The following is a 13,665-nucleotide window of genomic DNA, read 5'->3' as shown; positions in this document are numbered from 1 at the left end:
CTAATTAATGGCCAAGCAGTTATAATTAATATAAGTTTCTGAGTGATTATTCTATAAGTGGCTGCGGGACTGCGGGGGCTTGGTGGACCTGGAGAAACTTTCAGCTGCACCTAGTGTGTAAGTTGCTTTATGTTTCTCTCTGTAGCAGTCAGGCCCTAAGGGGAAGACCCACTCTCTTCAATAACTTGTTCCTTTGACTGCACTGGCAGACTGAATTTCCTGAATGGAGTGGGATTAAGTAGAATCGTAGACTGGTTTCTCATTCATCTTCTGTGCTGAGCCATGTTTTCTGAGCACCTTTCTGCACTCTGTGTTAGGCTCTGGGAGTGTGGACACAAAAAGGAGGCGTGAGGGAAGTAAAGTGGCAGCAGCGGGATACAAGGAGGAGATGCCTTTGTCATGATGATGGCAGTCAATGGAACCAAGAACTGTGTTAACTCAGCTTTCTGCAAGGCCAAAGGTGTGCATGTATACATGCTTGCACACACACACACACACACACACACACACACACACACACACACACACACAATGCCAGGAACAAATAAGAGACAGTCCCTGCTTCCATGAAGCTCAAAGAGTAATGGAGAACACATACACACCCACTGTTACACCAGGGAATGCACAAGCGAGTGTCAGAGACCATGAGAGGAGGGCGAAGCATGGGGTACTGCATGCGTTGAAGAGCTGGGGTGGCTGGAGGGATTCCCAGTAGGAAAGACATTTGAACTGTGAACTCTCAGGCAAAGCAGTGTTGTTAGTGTGCCCAGAGCTGTGAGACCAAAAAGAGGTACAGAGAAGCCAAAGGTTTGGGATTGTGTAGGAGGGAATGCAGAGGGGGCAGGAGTAGATGGGTGGGGCTTGTCATGGGAATCCACTGAGATCTGTCAGGGACTTTCCTGGGCTAGCCCAAAGTATACATAGAAAAGGGGAATGATGGTGGAGGAGCTGGAGAGGAGGCGCAGACGATTGCTATGGCTGGCCAGGGTAAAGAATTGTTCAGAGTCAAGGTGCCTCCCGCTTTGAAAAGAAAAGGGCACAGAGGTGTATGTGCAGGAAGCCTCAGAGCACAAAAAGGGTGGTCAGTGTGCAGTTTATCAGACAGCGGACCAGGAAGAGTACAGTACTCAGCAGGACCTGGGTTTGAATTCTTTCACTGCTGTGTGCTTCGGCCAAGCCATTTAACCTCTCTGAGACTTAAACTATGAAGTGGCACAAATATACTGAGAAGTCTTTATGGGCATGAACTGTATTATGTGATTTCACAGTAGAAGTTAAATGGTCAAAGCACCTGGCCCATTGTAGGTGGTTGAATTAGCCAAGATGGGTAATTAAGTGAGGGAGGAACAGTTTGGGGGAGGCATGGTCCTGGTCCTGGGGAGATCATAGCCGGGTGTGATCACCTGTGAATGTCCTGAGCTTGAAAGGAGTGGCCATGCTCATGAGCATGCCCAAAGCTGATCAACTGGAGAAGACGGGTGAGAAAAGGAAGGTGTGAGTGGACGCACATGCCCGTGCACGTGTGTGTTCCTTGCACAGTGAACCATGTGATCAGAGAGGGTTGAGGGCTGTTGCAGCCTGTGTTGTTCAACAGTCCTCCTTTACCTAATTCTGTAGTCTATCCTCAGATCCCAGTCTACAATCAGAGAGAGGTTGAGGGGTGTTTGGTCTTGCTGAGGTCAGTTGAGACTGCTGGGAACAGTAAGTCCAGGGGATTGACTCTCAGCTCAGTCAAGCATACTCATGAATAGTCAGTCATTCTTTCCCTTTAGAAGTCAGGCCCCAGGGAACAGAACAGCTGCTCCCCTGGCTTTATCTCTGTGAATATAGATAGGACCTGGTGCTTGGAGAGGGCAATGATGTATGTGAGAAGAGCGAGTGGACCTGATGGGTTGGAGATGCCCCAAGACAAGAGAGAAACAGTGTAGATTCTGAATTGAGGACCCCAGGACCGTTTACAAAGCAGTAGCATAAACAGTAGTACCAGCAGCGTTAGCATTTCTATGTCCATTGCTGTTCCTAGCTAGTCAAACTAACTCTTCAGGAATTCTTCCAGGTCTGGCCCCACCAGTTCTACACCATGAAACCACAACACACACGGAAGCAGCCAGGCTTTGTACCTGTGCTGAAAGGCACCCACCCATGCAAAGATCAGGGTGTGAAATATTTTAAAGAACGTCAGCCAAGTGTATGCCCTGGGATGCCTGAGAAAGTTTTCTGAGGGCAGCAAGTGCCCTTCACTTTTCACATGCTTTACCAAGCACCTGCCCATCGGCCATGGGCAGTGCTCAGTGCTGTTAGGAATATCTGAAGAAGGATCTGGCCCAGGAGATTCTGGGCTGTCTAAGGAGGAGAGGGGCTATATTCTGATAGAGTAGAAGGATTTGGTAATTTAAAAAAAAAATTAAACAGGTACAGAAAAGCCATACACATTTATGGTTGCCTTGTGGTGTTTCAATGATTGTTTAAATCAGGCTAAACATACCCTACCAATCTCTTCAAACATTTGTTATTGCTTTTTGGTGAAACATTTAAAATTGTTCATGGAGTGGTTTGAATACACAGCATATTGTCATCATCTACAGTCTCCCACCAGAGCACTCAGAACCTTTACTCCTCTGTAACTTTGTACCCATTGATAAACCCCCCACTGTCTCCCTTCTGTTCTCTTTCTAGTCTTAGATAATTACCATTCTACTTTCAGTTCATATAAGGTCAACCTTTTTTTGACTCCATATATAAAATCATGTGGTACTTGTCTTTCTGCACTCAGGCTTATTTCATTTAACATGACAATCCAGTTCCATTGTGTTGCCATAAATGGAGTCCTTTCCTATGGCTGAATAGTATTTCCTGCTCCCTGAGCTTAGAAATGGGGGAGACTGATATAGATGAACATCCACAGCCATGCACTCACAATTACTTATACTTGGAATTTGACCAGCCATGAGTCTCTGTGCTACCCATGGGGGCGGGGAGCTTTTCTGACCAATATGAAAGCAACACAAATCAATGGGTATATACATAAATATATTCAGAAGGCAGTTTGATTGCATAACCTTTTATCAAAACAACTGTAGATTACTCACAGGGCCTCTGATCTTCCTGTCACAGGCTTTTGCCAAATTGATAGTATGAAATCCCTCCTGTAGGGAAGGCCTCATATACAGCCAGAAAGTGATTGGTTACCACCTAATTATTATGCTACTATTGCTCTAGAGGACACTTCCTGTCAGAATTGTCACATGCAGGGGCCAGTGCTAGGTGAGATCATTGAGTCCCACCCCTAGCCCCCAGCAGCCTGCATAGCACCTTCTGGTCTTGAATATGCAAGCTATCAGGGAGAGAGTTTGAGAGTGATTGTCTATGTCATGCATCCAAAGTAAGTAGTGTCTTTGGCAGTAGGGTTTCTGTGGTTGGTCTTTTTACTCTTTGGGGGCCTGCCACCCAGCTTCCAAATAAATACACAGAGATGCATTTTTATTTAGGAATGTCTGGACTTAGCGTGGCTTGTTTCTAGCCAGCTTTTCTAACTTAAATTTTTCCATTTCTCTTTAACTATGTTTTGCCTCTGGGATTTTACCTTTCTTTATTCTATATATCTTTCTTTCCTTCTTACTCTGGCTGGCCCCTGGCATCCTCCTCTCCTCCTTTTCTTGCTCTGTGCTTGCTTTTCTAGATCTCTCCTCCTATGTATTTTCTCTGCTCGCCAGTCCTGCCCATTTCTCTCTCCTACATAGCTATTGGCCATTCAGCTCTTTATTAGACCAATCAGGTGTTTTAGACAGGCAAAGTGACACAGCTTCACATGGTTAAACAAATGTAACATAAAGAATGCAACACATCTTTGCATCATTAAACAAATATTCCACAGCATAAACAAATGTAACACATTTAAAATAATATTCCACAACAGGTTACCATCTAGTTCTGGTGGGCAACCAAGAGAATGGCAATAACCTGTATTGTTTTGGGTGCCTCTCTGGCCTCTCCAATCTATAACTCATAGGGAAGACACCATGACCATGGCAACTCTTATAAAGGAAACATTTAATTGGGGTGGCTCTTTTACAGTTTCAGAGGTTCAGTCCGTTATCATCATGATGGGGAGCATGGCAGCATGCAGGCAGACATGGTGCTGGAGTAGTAGCTGAGAGTCCTACATCTTGCAGGCAACAGGAAGTCAGCTGCCGCACTGAGTGAAGCTTAAGCATAAGACCTCAAAGCCTGCCCCCACAGTGACACACTTCCTCCAACAAGGCCACACCTACCACAACAAAGTCCCATCCCTCATAGTGACACTCCCTTTGGGGGCCATTTTCTTTCAAATCACCACACATGGCTAGGATGGAGATTTTCATTTAATAGCCCATGTCTTCTGGGAGTAGCCTTATCCACCCAGGCAGGACACTTCTGTTCAGACTCTATTTATATGGTGCATTTTAATTGGCTTACAAGCTAGTGAATTTTATAAGGCATCTTCAGATATCTAGCCTATCCCTACCCTTTCCTTGCCCCAATCTCCCTGTCTATACTTAAACTTTTTTTTTTTTTTTTTTTTTTTTTGGTTTTTCAAGACAGGGTTTCTCTGTGTAGTTTTGCACCTTTCCTGGAACTCACTCTGTAGACCAGGCTGGCCTCAAACTCACAAAGATCTGCCTGCCCCTACCTCATGAGTGCTGCGGTTAAAGGCATGCGCCACCACTGCCCAGCTTATATACTTAAACTTTTAATCCTGAGAATCCCACCCCACTTTTTATGTCACCTGTGTTATACTGCCCCTTCTGATGATTTTTCCCTTAGGTTGGTCTTTTCATGCATCCTTCATTTTGGTTACACCTTCCACAACCCCCGTCATTTCTCCATCCCCCCAGCTCCTTTCCTTCTTGCCTGGTGGTATTTATTCATCCACTGTGACCCCCTGGGTTTGTTTGTCCTTCACTCAGCCCAGTGTATTCCTTCTGTTATCCTCTTTAACGCTGGCTGAGTGGTCATAAATTCCTATAATCTGTTTTTATTATGGAAAGTTTTTATTTCTCATTCAATTTTAATACATAGTTTTGCTTATATACTATACTGGGTATACTAGTGTGGCAATTGTGGTCTTTCAGGACTTGGAACACATCTTGTCAGGAACTTCTGGCCTTCTCAATTTTTATTGAATAAACAGGTGACATTCTGATAAGCCTTCCTGTATGACTTAATCTTTCTCTCTTGCAACTTTCAATACTCTTTATTTTTAATGTTTTAGCTATAATATGTAATGGGAAGTTTCTTTCTAGTCTTGTCTCTTTGGTGTTCTATAGGCCTTTTGACCTAGCTGGAGCATCTGTTTCTCTAGGTTTGAGATCTTTCCTTCTGTGATTTTATTTAAAAGTCTCTATATTGTCACTATGATATTCTTATTCTATGCCCATAATCTTAAGGTTAGGTCATTTTACAGTGTCCCAAAGGTCTCACATGTTTGTCATTGACTTTTATTGTGTGATCTAGCCCCTCTACACTCCAGGAAGAAATGTTTCAATTGTGAGGGAACAGCCATACAACAGAAGGGACCAAGGACAAGATTCTCCCAAGAATCCAACCTCAATAACCTATCTCCCTCATACATTCTTACGTTTCTAGCACCTTCCAAAATAGCACCACCCAACTGAGGACCTAGATGAATCTGTGCAGGATATTACAATTTGAAACCATAATATCTGTTGAAACTGATTATCCCAGGCTAGCCTTGAACTCGTGATCTTCCTGCCTCTGCCTCCTTCAGCAAATCCTACCAGCAATGAGGGCGACTCTAGTGAGGACTCCTAGTAATGGAGGACATGAAGCCTGAACTGCCATCTTCTGTAACCATGAAAGGCATTCAGTGGTAGGATGCCAACCCAGCCATAAAACCTTGGACCCACATACAACCTGTCCTGCATGCAAGATATGCTGGGCCAATGGTGGCTCAGAGCTTGTGGGAGAGGCCAACCAATGGCTGGTCTAACTTAAGGCACATGCCAGAAGAGGGAGCCTGTTAGTAAACTAACTCTGTGGATTTGGTGTCCTGGGTTTCTGAACCAAAACTGTAGGTAAATAGGTTGGAAAAGGCGAGTTTTACAACTCTGTGGGTTTGGTGTCCTGACTACCTGGGGAGTCAGGCAACATCTTGAGCTTCTTAGGACAGCTCTGATGGCTGAAATGCAAGGAGACATTTCAACCCCGAAGGGCGAGGTATCCCAGACACCTCAAGCTGCTCAGAACAACAGCTCTTGCTCTGAAGGTGTCCCAGACACCTGGAGCTATTTAGCACAGCTCTTGATGGCTGGAACTGCAAAGAAGCAGCCCAACCCTAGAAGGGAAATTTTTCTGACTTCTTGGGAGAGTCAGGCTTGGAACTGCTTCAGCAGGGAAGGGTAGTCAAGGTATACCTGGTGTGATGGGGGATGGTCTCCCCACAGGATATAGCAATCCTGCTCCTCTCCTGGAGAGTCTCTACAGATGAGCTTTGCTCAGCTCCCACTTAAGGGAGCTTCCTAGCAGAGGTCTGCTTCTCCAGCCTAAGATGTTGCTTCTTTTGCTTCACTCCGTGAAAGGTGAAACCCCTGCAGAAATGTAGCAATCTCCTCCAGCTCCAGAGAAAAGTGTTACTTATTAGCTCTCTCTCTATATATCCACTGAGGGACGTCTCAGCTAGGATCTTCTCTGTGCCAGTGAATGAAGATCTTCACACCCAAAAAACTCTTTTGAGAAAGAGATTTGGGAAGGAGGAGTCCAGGAGAGTAGCTGCCTCTACCAGGGTGGAGAGAACAGCCTTTTTTCTAATTGACTAGGCAGAGCAGTTTACACAGGAAGTCTTGGGAATGGAGTCAACCCTGGCCCAGGGTTTTACTATCCTGCTCTGTGATTGGTTGGTTTCACAAGTCAGTTGGCCAGGGGCAGAGATGCCTCTGATCTGACTGAGCCAAACTGTGTTTCTTTCTGCCCTGATCTGACCCATCTTTCCCTAGTTCTGGGCTCCAGGGTCAGGGTGGATTTCTTTAGCCAGCCCCTTTTCCCTACAGGGCCCATGCCTGACACTACCTGGATGGCCAGGAACCAGAAGCTAGATGGCTCAGAGACCTGGGATAGGTGCCTAGCCCAATCATCATCAGAGAGGCTTCTTATAGCAGCAGCTGATGGGAGCAGATGCAGAGACTCATAGCTAAACATGAGGTGGAGCTCTGGAAAATCCATGGAAGATGGGGAGGGAGGATTGTAGGAGCCAAAAGGGTTAAGGACACCTGGAGAACACAGCCTACAGGATCAACTAAGCAGGGCTCATAGGGACTCACTGATACTGAAGGTGCAATCACGGAGCCTGCATGGGTCTGCACTCTTCTGCATGTATGTTGTGGGTGTTTAGCTTGGGTTTTTTTTGTGTGTGTGTGTGGGACTCCTAACGTGGGAGTGGGGGTATCTCTGATTCTTTTGCCTGCTCTTGGGAACCCTTTCCTCCTACTGGATTGCCTCATCCAGCCTTGATATGAGGTTTGCGCTTAGTCTTATTGCATCTTGTTATGCCACATTTGGTTGATATCCCTGAGAGGCCTGTTCTTTTCTGAAGGAAAATGGAGGAACAGTGGATCTGGAGAAGAGGGGAGGTGGACGGGGAACTGGGAGGAATGGGGCTAGGGAAGGCTGCAGTCAGGATGTATTATATGAGAGGAGAATAAATAAAAAGAAAAAAAAAGAAACTGATTAGCTCTAACTGAATGACATAATCATCCAGTCTGACCCAGGCTGATCAATAGCACTAGGATGTCATGGTCTTAGGCAGAGACTGCACATGTCCTCTGCAGAAGTATCTGGCTGACACAGCTCTGAAGTATACACAGAGGGCCATTTCCAAAGCTTATACAATTGGAAAATGCAGTATCACTTGTCAATCAACATCAGCCAGTTTGCTTCCCTAATGTAGTACCGAGACATTTCTGTTTGTTGGCGTTGACAGATCTTCCCTGTTTGTCTTCTCATGAATTTTAGCCCTAAGAGTTCACCTAGAATTTGTGCTGGATCAGATTCCTTATTTGGCAGTAAAACTTTTTGAGTCAGCCATCACATTTTGGCCTCAAATATTCTTATTTTTATTTCAACACCAAGTATATCTTCCACTGTTTCTGCTGAGCCAGATATGTTGACCTTGTTGGCAGAGGGCTAACAAAAGTCTCTGGTAGGTATGTATGGACATGAGCCTACAATTGTGAAACAAGAACAAAACCAGCTTGGATTTATATGTCAAAGATAATAGTGCACATTTATAGCCTTTTCTGTGATGTTTCTTTTACTTTATATTACAGTGTAATCCCAAGAGACCTAGATAGTTTGAAGAGCATCACGTTGTCTCTTATGGTTTGAATTTGAAGTGTTTCCCATGGGCTTCCCAACATTGAGTGCTTGTCCCCTGTCTGTAATGTGATTGTGAAGGAGCCTGTAGGAGGTGGGGTCCACCTGATGGAAGTAGGGTGGTAGGTGTAGTGCTTTAGATGTTATAGCCATCTATAGTTCTAGTTTGTGTTCTCTGCAGCCATGTGGAAAAGCTTCTGCTACATGCTCCCATTGCCATTGATGGGGCTACTCCACCATGCCTTCCCCATGGTGAGGAACTGGCATGCCTCTGTGAGTCAGAACAAACTCTCCATCTCTTAAGGTATGTCTGTGGTATTTTGTTACAGCAACAAGAAAAGTAACTGATAGGGTCATATTGATGAAAGCATGGATGAGAAAGAGAGGGCAAGTAGACTGGAGGTGTGGGTGTGACTTTTGTTCCCTGTGGAGATTGGGGTAAAGCTCATGAAGATACAGAGCTGCTGTGCTTATGGAAATTGTAGGGGTTCAGTGGTCAGAACATGCTGAAACCTACCTTTCAAAGGATAAATAGTGCCTCTCGTGACTCCCAACAGAAGCATCACAATCTGTGCTGGTTCTAGATGCATGCTGCATCTAAGAACATTTGCTTGATATGGTGATGTAGGATAGGGACAGTGGATAGATAGCTCTTAGTGGGACCGACAGCATGAAAGGTCCTTGAAGTGTGTGGGATCATTTGACTTGGTAAATCCTATGGCACTGGCAACTAGAAACCAACAGCCAGGGGCTGGATAATGCAGAATGGCTAAGTGATTCTGTCATTTGGCTGCTTAATGCCTCTTTAGCATCTTGAGCCTGACTTTACCATGATCTGGGGTTCCTGGTAGGCCAAGCTCATGCCTCATTCCAGATTCCATTCACTATCCTGTTTAGAGACTCCTGGGAGACCCACCACCTGTGCAAATTTATTCTTAAAGCAAACCGTTCACAGCCATTTCTTGAAAAGATGCTGGCAGGAGTCTGCATTTCCCCTGGATAGATGACGAGACCTAGGTGTGGTAGACTCAGATGCTAAGGACCTTTCTAAGGCTCAGTCAGTCATTCTGGGCACACCAATGACTCAGTCATTCATGTCTGTGCACACCAATGATTCAATCATTCATGTCTGGGCACACCAATGACTCAGTCATTCATGTCTGGGCACACCAATGACTCAGTCATTCATGTCTGTGCACACCAATGATTCAATCATTCATGTCTGTGCACACCAACGATTGAGTCATTCATGTCTGGGCACACCAATGATTCAGTCATTCATGGCTGGGCACACCAATGACTCAGTCATTCATGTCTGTGCACACCAACGATTGAGTCATTCATGTCTGTACACACCAATGATTCATTGAGAACTCTTCTGGAATGTGCTGAGTACTCCTTTGGCATCAAGGGATCACAGAAGGTAGACGTGATCCCTGTTTTCAAAGAACTCCTGGTTTGGGGTTAATGTAGATGGAGGGGAAAGAGGGCAAGGGTTGACCGCTAATTCTCATACTGTGCAACAAAGGCTAGCAGAATCATGAGTGCAGGGTGCTGGGTAAACTTGGAATCGACTGACCTGGGGTAAGAAGAGGTGGCTGGGGAGAGGAGAGTTGTACACAGGACAGACCAGGGGGACATGTTGTGGTTCTGTGCTGGAGCCAAGGACACAGAGGGGATGGCTAGGAAGACAGTTCTTCAGGCTCCTTTCCTACAGCTCCTGTTCCAGGGCAGCTGTCCCCGGAGCTACAGCAGTAGGTGAGGCCCTGAACCATTTCATTAGGGAGGTTTGTATTCAGCTTCATGTCCTAAGCCCTAGTAAGTCTCTTACTTAGTGGGGAAGCAGCAAATCAAGATGACATTTCAAAAGCGGTGGCCCAGCCCGTTCCTGGAGGAACAGCTAAATCCTCACTCATATTAAATACCTTCTCCAAAGCAGCGGCTGGGCCATTTAGGAAAATTAAAAGGAAAGAGAGGGACGGAGAGTGGGGACATTAAAAGCAAGTGTAATAGTGTTTCCAGTCCTATGGCAATTAAGAGACCTCACATATGGCCTTTCACTTTATCCTCTTCTTGGCTTATCCTGCATCTGTACCTGCTCAGAGGCCTGGCCATTATGAAAGTGTTTTTGCAAAAAGGGACTCAGGTTTCCCGGCTCTCTGTCATCAGGCCAGCCAGGTACTTGGCTGATGGCTGGCCCAAGACTGATGTCTCCCAGTACACGTGCTCTGGAGCCTTTGTACCAGAAACAAATCACAGGGTGGAGAGATTTCTGTAAGGCAGCAGGTTTCAAGGGTTGTCTTCACTCAAGTGAAAAAAAAAAGCATAGCAAAGAAACTGGCAGCAAGCGAGGGGAAGATCCATTACCTTTGCCGCTGCCCACGTAGCACTGACCTAGAAGAACACCACAGGACCATTTTCCTGATTGGATTTACAGGCCGAGAAAGGGGAACACTTCAACACTGAAAGATGCAGGAGAAAGTGTGTGTGCACAGCACAGAACGATGCTGACTTTCTGGAGGGCCCTTAAGCTGAGTGCGTCAAGGGTTCGTATGTTATGACAAATTCAAAAGCCACTGCAGCAGTTGGCATGCTCATTCTTCTAAAATTAGGTCCTCAGGAAAAATCTGAAGTATGGGCAAAGAATAGATAGGAACATGTTCATTGGAGTCTAACTTCTAGGATGAAAGAGGAGAAGCCATCCTGGTGTGGGTCGTGGTAAAGGGTTTGCCTGGTATGGGTGAGGCCTTGGGTTTGATCCCAGCACTAGAGCTTGGTTACAGGGTGGGTGGGAGATAGATAGATAGATAGATAGATAGATAGATAGATAGATAGATAGATAGATAGATGAAAGAACTTTAGTGTCTAATAATAGCAAACAGGTGAAAACATTGAAATTAAAAGGGTAAAAAATACTTGATGTAATATGAAGTCTTAAACTGTCTCTCTTTCGCTCTCCATTCCTTCACCTCACATCTCCTTCCCACAAACCTGCTGGTCTGCACTTTCCTAGCCAGTTAGTTGAGCTGACTAGTTGGGCTGACACTGTACTTCTGTCCACGGAGCAGCTGCTGCCCAGGCAGGGCACAGGGGAACTTTATGAAAAATGGACTTCTCACTTCTTCTTAGGCTCAGCTAGCTGCTGACCAAGAGTCTGCCAATTATTCTCTTATGGTCTGCCAAACTCGGTTTCAGAATACGTTGTTGTAGCAGGATTCTTAAAAGTTCTTATTAATAAAATCAAACCCGAGCCGAGTTATCGGGGTCCATGCTGGTAGATCAGAGAGACAAACAAGCCACAGCTATCTCACCTTGCCAGTTGCTCAGCTGGTCCTGTTTCCTCAGACTGGAAGCTTCTGTGTCCTCATCCCAATGGCTCTCAGCTGAACTGCTGCTAGAAGCTTAACCAGCCACATGCTTAACCAGCCCAAAATGCCTCTAGTTTCTGGTCCTCACGCCTTATATATCTTTTTGTTTTCTACCACCACTCCCTGGGATTAAAGGCTGGCTTTCTGGGATTAAAGGCGTGTCACCATGCTTGGCTATTTCCAATGTGGCCTTGAACTCACAGAGAGCCAGAGGGATTTCTATCTCTGGAATGCTAGGATTAAAGGTGTGAGTGCTACCATTTTCTAGCCTTTGTATCTAGTGGCTGTCTGTTCTCTGACCCCAGATAAATTTATTAGAGTACACAATATTTTGGGGAACACAATACCCCCACACGTTGTTGATGATTTTGTTTCTATTTCAAAACTTTTGACTGCTCCATAGTGTTTGTGTGTGTGTGTGTGTGTGTGTATGTGTGTGTGTGTGTGGTGTGTACAGTGTGTGTGTGTTGTATATGGTGTGGTGTGTATGTGGTGTGGAGAGTGTGTGTATGGTGTGGTGTGTGTGTAGTGTATGGTGTATGTAGTGTGTGTGTGAATGTGTGTATGTGTGTATGTGGTGTTTGGTGTATGTAGTATGTGTGTGTGTGTGTGTGTGTGTGTGTGTGTGTGTGTCTGTGTATGTGTGTTGGTCAGATTTGGTATAAAAAGTCCAATATAACCTTAAAAAGCATGCCGAAGAGCTTTCTCTCCTCTGATGCCCAAGGACAATGAGTTAACTTGTTGAAGGCTTGTCACCATTTTCTGCATATGACCATCCTGGCCTGCAGTTAAGTGTTTTAGGAGACCATTGGCTCTCTTTCATTTGGCTTTAGTGGTTTCTTTTCTGTTGCTATCTTGTATGTTTTATGGAGCCAACTCTGTAGTCATATTTTTGTAGAAAACTTGACATTCTTTGTTTCCCTTGTCCCTTACTCCCCTTCCGCCTGACATGGAGGACTGAACCTAGGGCCTCATTCACATGAGGCAAATGCTCTACTGTGGAGCCCTTTTAACATTTTTCTTTTATTTCAAGACAGGTTCTGAGTTGCTCAGTGGCCTTGAACTCACTCCATAGCCCAGGCAGGCTTTGACCCTCCTGAATGACATCAATCTGTGACATTAGGACCATTAGGACCAATTTTGGGGTGCATTTTGTGGGGTTCTCTGTGTAGCCCAGGTCAGTCACAAACTTGATGTTCTCCTACTTAAGCTTCTTGAGTACTGGATGATAGATGTGCATTACCACACCTTGCCAGTAATATGACTTTAAATTCTAATAACAGTAGCTACCGTGTGTGTGTGTGTGTGTGTGTGTGTGTGTGTGTGTGTTGTTTGTGTGTTTATGTGCACATACCTGCACATACATGTGTGTGGAGGTCAGAAATCTATGGCTTGATGTCAGGTGTCTTTTTCAGTTACTCTCCACCATATCATCATTGTTTTTTCATATATTTAGTGTGTGTTCATGTGTGTACATGCATTCTTGCATGCGTGCATGTGTGTGTATCTATGCTGCATGTGCACCTGGATGCTACAGCATATTTGGAGGTCAGAAGACAACTATCTGGGTCCTGGGGGTTGAACTCAGGTCATCAGGTTTAGTGGCAAGCACCTTTACTCCCTGAGTCATCTTGCTGGCCCTCCACCTTAATTTTTGAGACAGGATTTCTCACTGAACCTAAAGCTTATCAATTTGGCCAAGCAAGCTTGAAGGATTCATCTGTCTTTCCATCCCATCCTTCACACCTGGGGCTGCAGACACAGGCCAGCATCCAGCTTCTCCATCCCATCCTTCACACCTGGGGCTGCAGACACACACCAGCATCCAGCTTCTCCATCCCATCCTTCACACCTGGGGCTGCAGACACAGGCCAGCATCCAGCTTCTCCATCCCATCCTTCACACCTGGGGCTGCAGACACAGGCCAGCA

Source organism: Peromyscus leucopus, chromosome 7 (assembly GCF_004664715.2).
Source record: "Peromyscus leucopus breed LL Stock chromosome 7, UCI_PerLeu_2.1, whole genome shotgun sequence".
NCBI lineage: Eukaryota > Metazoa > Chordata > Mammalia > Rodentia > Cricetidae > Peromyscus > Peromyscus leucopus.
Note: the sequence above shows the minus strand (reverse complement) of the source record.